We start from the raw sequence: 5,534 nt of genomic DNA, 5'->3' as shown, positions 1-5,534 counted from the left end.
GGCTCGTCCTCAGGAATAGTAGGGGTAACAAGAGGGGTTTTGACAGAATAGGAGACAGATTGTTTAGAAGAGTCAGAGTCTACTCTCTCCCTATGTCTGTCACGGAGCCTGCGGTCTATACGAATAGCCAAATTCATGGCCTGCTTAAGGGTGGAAGGTTCTGGATGCCCTGTCCAGGCATCCTTAATGCCATCAGACAACCCCTGCTTAAACTTGCATCTAAGTGCAGGATCATTCCATCCGGATGGAACGCACCACTGGCGGAACTCAGCACAATACTCCTCCACCGGTCGCTTGCCCTGTCTCAAAGTAGTCAACTGCCTCTCAGCTGCTGCTGCCCTGTCAGGGTCATCATAGAGTAACTCCAATGCAGAGAAAAACTGATCCACAGAAGATAACTCAGTGGCATCTGGAGGCAAAGAAAAGGCCCACTCCTGCGGAGGTCCTTGTAAGAGTGACATAACTATGCCCACTCTCTGGCTCTCATCCCCAGAGGACCGGGGACAAAGTCTGAAAAACAACTTACATCCCTCTCTAAAGATTCGAAAGGCCTTTCTTTCGCCTTTGAACCTATCAGGAAGCTGCACTGGAGGTTCTGGGGGAGCAGCAGCAGATAGCATGGCATTTTGGCCCAGGAAAGACTCTACCTGCTGCACCCGTTGCGTAAGGTCCAGAACAAGCTGGTTGAGACTTTGCATTTGCTCAACCAGAGCTTTCATGGGGTCCATAGCAAGGTGGAGAGAGAGAAAAAAAAAAAAAAAAAAAAGTAAGGCTGGTTATTCTGTTAGGATCCAGACAGCAGGACAAGACAAGACAGTGAGCCCTAAGCTCAGCCCCGCCCACTGTCCTCTACCTATTTGCCACAATCCGCCCTAAAATGGCGGCGAGCAACTGGGCGTCAGTCCCTGCACTGGCTAGGTGGGACACAAGGACAAGACAAACAGACAAAACACAATAACGAATGGTCAGCAATCCGGGTCACAACAGTCTGGCAGCAAAGGTACAAAATCAGGATCCAAAAGAGTAGTCGAATAACAGGCAATATGGTCAGGGGCAGGCGGCAAGCAAGGGAAGTCAAGGAATAAGGCAAAGATCAGGAATAGCAAATACACAGACGATACTAGCAGGCAGAGACTAAGTCAATAACCAGCAATGATATCCAAGACTGAGGTAGTTATATAGGAGGCCAGGGTTGTGATCCAGAACATAATTGGACCATCCCCCTGATCTCCAAGCACAGACAGCTGAGAACAAAACAGATCCACTGGCAGGATGACCTGTCAGTCACAGCAGAACCAAAACACAGATTAACCCTGACATGGCCAGACAGAACTCAGCAGGTGAAGTCGGGTGTGTCTCCCAAAGAGAGCAAATAAACCAGTGTTCAGACACAGCAAAACAAAACACAGAACAGAATAAGAGAATATCAGCGCTTTCTCGGCCGCACAGCACGAGCAGAGGGGCGCATAATGCTCCGCAAAGATACAGTCCTGACACTTGCATATTGCTTCAGCCTTCTTAAATTTAGTTTTGCTTCGGTAGGAGCCATGTCACTGGAGAGTAAGCAGAATAGTAAGCCATACAGAGCAGATCAGGAGAATAGTAAAGCAGAGAAATTGATGATCGGCTGGAAGGGGTTCGAGACAGATTAATGTAGCATTGAATAGGCCATAAACTATTATAGTGTAGTCCACAAGAGTCTGCTGGGGCAGCGTAATAAACAGCTATATAAATTGATGATCCAGAGATTGCTACTTCACTAATTAAGTGCAGCTGAGAATGTCACCGTGAAAAGTACCAACAACTGTCACATTCAGTCAATAAAGAATATGGTGTACAGATCTCTTGTGCCTGCTGGTGCGTGGCTCTAGTCTTAAAGGGGCACTCCGGAGATAAACCTATTGTATAGAAAGTTATACAGATTTTTTAATTATTTCTATTTAAAAATCTGCAGTCTTCCAGTACGTAACAGCTACTGTATGTCCTGCAGGAAGTGGTGTTTTTCTTCCCAGTCTGACACAGTGCTCTCTGCTGCCACCTCTGTCTGTGACAGGAACTGTCCAAAGCATAAAAGGCTTTCTATGAGGACTTGCTACTACTCTGGACAGTTACTGACATAGACAGAGGTGGCAGCAGAGAGCACTGTGTCAGATTTGAAAGAATGCACCACTTTTTGCAGGACATACAGCAGCTAATAAGTACTGGAAGACTGGAGATTTTTCAATAGAACTAAATTACAAATCTCTTGCACTTTCTGACACTGGTTGATTTGAAAGCAAAATGTTTCCTCTGAATTACCCCTTTAATAAACACAGACTACACAGTGTTAGTACTGCAAATGTATACCTTGTATATGTGTATATGTTTCTTGTATCAAGCTCAAGTGCCTCATCTAAGTAAAGTGTTCCAGGGTTCACCAGCCTGACCAAAGTCTGTGACTGTCAAATCATTGGTTCATTATCTCCTCAGCAGGGTGGTCACCATCAGCAACCCTACCGCCAGCCTGTGGAAGCCATTATCCTACACCTAACAGGCCACTACTCATGTTTCATCCATCTTACAAATGTCTTTCATAATAAATATGAGAGGATTCTTTGGTTGTGTCCATGTGAATTTTTCTCTAAATTAACATGTTAGGTTGATATTATATAGATTTTTAAATTACTTCTATTTAAAAATAACTCTTGCCTTACAGTACTTATCAGCTGCTGTATGTCCTGCAGGAAGTGGTGCAGCAGAGAGCACTGTGTCAGACTGGAAAGAATACACCATTTGCTGCAGGACATACAACATCTGATAAGTACTGGAAGACTTTCTTTTTCGTTTTTTAATAAAAGTAATTTACAAATCTGTACACGTTTCTGAGACCAGTTGTTTTGAAAATATTTTTTTCTCTAGAGAACTCCTTAAAAAGATCAGGGACACAAATCTTAAGGCATTTGCATCCCTCTCTCTCTCTTACACACACACACACACACACACACATAAATTATTTATATGTATAAAATTGTTAAAAACTTTTAGACTGGAACAAATGCTGCAAAGTAAGACAGCTTCCATCAGCGACCCTAAAATTCTGTCTGAAGAATCTTTGGGCCGTGGGGAACCCAGCATAGATAAGAAATAAGAGTCCTGCAAGAAATGATATGGTTCTCCTGGTCACAACATCATTGAGTCTGTCTGGGATTACAGGAAGTTCTGTAGTTAGTTCCTTGAAGCAACTGAATTCCTTTAAAAACAGTGAGCAAGTGCACCTAGAAGAACTGATGCTGTTTAGAAAATAAAAGGGTGGGTACTCCCCTGGATGTAGCAACCAATACTAACAGATCATACTGTGGTGAATTGTTGGCTCATAAATGTGTATGTCTCACATAGAATTGTGTATTTCCCTTTTATATACAGTACATAACAGGACTTCCATGACCAATAACAATAGTCTGATAACTAAAAATGGCCCCTGTGCCAATTCACATTGTCTCCTGCTCCTTCTGCTCTCCCCCCTTAGGAGACAAATCTTCCATGCTTCTGTCTCACATTGTGTGTGTTTGCTGAGATCAGGCTGATGATACAGACAGGGGGCAGGGCATGATGTTACAGGAGGCTTGGCTAGATCCCCCAATCCCCTGAGTGATCCACCATCTCTAAATGGCCAGAAGCAGGTGCAGCACTAATTTTACTGATTGTGATGGTTGGGGGACTGTGATTATCAGCTGAGGGAAAGCATTGCATTCTGGGAACTGCTCAACCAAGCAGTACAGAAACACAATAAAAACAAAAAAAAAACACCCGAAACAAATGGATTTTTGATAGTTTCAAAACTGGGATAGACAGGTAAGCAATGCTATATGCTTCTGCAGAAGTTTCATTTTTTTTTTACCTCTACCTGGAGTTGTCCTTTAATGTACTCTAGCTTCGGCTCACTCCCTATAGTGTCTGAAGTTACAGCCGTTTAGCCAGTCACCGGGACAGTGATTTTTGGGTGTGAATAAAAGACAACGATCAGCTGTTGATCATTTCATCAGCTTACCATTGTCTTTATTACATCAAGTGATGATCTGGCGAACTGGCCTGATTCGGCAGATTGTAGCTCCACGTAATACGGCCCTAAAAGTCCGATTAGACAAAGCTAATTTTTTTAATGATAAATAATAGTAAACAAGCATTTTTGGAAATGACCTGAAATCATTCACCATAATATACAGAACGATAGTCGTTACTACAATTGTTTACTCCTGATCTCATCAAAAGAAGGAACGTTCGATCGTTGCTTGCAATTACACACGGAAAGAGTATAGTTTAAATTCGAACCATATAACGATTTTTTTTTTTCACAATAATTGTCCTGTGTAATAAGGCCCTATGTCTCAGTCCATTTATTCAGCTGCTTTTTCCAGTTCTATTTAGAATACGACGTAAATTGAATACATATTTCCTATCTTCTAATGTTCGGTATTTGCACGTTGCACGCTGAATGGTGTAAATAAACCACAGGCAGAATTCTACAGGAATTTGTGGGATCCTATAGTATAAAGTACAGCAGGGTTCAAGGCTTGTTAACATAGAGGGTGTGCCCAGCAAAATGTGAATTAAACATTTATTGTGAAACAACCTAAGCGGCCAGAAATGGGGTTTTATTAAATTACATTCTGTTTCTGCCTCTGTAAAAAGAAATATATTTTAACATGGCAACATGGCAGTTTGTATAAATGGTTACCATTAGCGTGAAGAGATCCATTGTTTGGCCTGACCGAATGTACTGCAAAATAAAATTGGTTACTAAAGCACATGAATGTTTGTGGTATTAGACAATATTACAATATAAGCACACAGGCTCCATGAAATAATGTGGTTTGGCATTTTTAAACATAAATTTAATTGAAAATTTGATGACCTCAGGCTGAGGTAGCCAAAGAAATGGCAAATAACCGAGGAATCTCTACTATCTATTAAAATGGGAAGGAGGAGAGGAATTGGTTTGGAGTAAGGTTTGCATCTCTAAAGCAGCACAAGTGTTAAAATCCCCCCCGAAAACAATAAATGGGAGTTTTATCTGTGGACGCGTCTAACACTTGGCTTCTAACGCTATAAGAAATGGTCTTTCCTTTACGATATTTTTTATCCATGAGAAAAACCCGCAGACCAGACAAGCCTCAACTGTACTGACAATGCCTTTATTCACTTATTATATATTGCTAAGTGGTTAGGCCTGTTTTTTGTTTATTAATGTGGATAAAATACAAAACCAGCTGAAAATATCCCTTAACGGCTTCAATCTGTTGTTTTTTGTTTTTGTTTTTTTGGTGCAATGGCACTAATAATTCCTAATAATTGAATGTAAGGATACTGTTACAACTTTCAACACTTTGGATGCGTAGAAGATCACTGAACCCTAATAAAACAGCGATATATTATTTATGACACGTTGTAATTTCAACTGAACTCATTGTCACAATTAAAGGGGAACTCCAGTGATCTAATAAAAAAATAAAATGCACAAAAAGCATGTAGGTGCACTCACTGATCCTCCACCAAAC

This window comes from Dendropsophus ebraccatus, chromosome 6 (genome assembly GCF_027789765.1).
Source record: "Dendropsophus ebraccatus isolate aDenEbr1 chromosome 6, aDenEbr1.pat, whole genome shotgun sequence".
NCBI lineage: Eukaryota > Metazoa > Chordata > Amphibia > Anura > Hylidae > Dendropsophus > Dendropsophus ebraccatus.
This window is presented reverse-complemented; position numbering follows the sequence as displayed.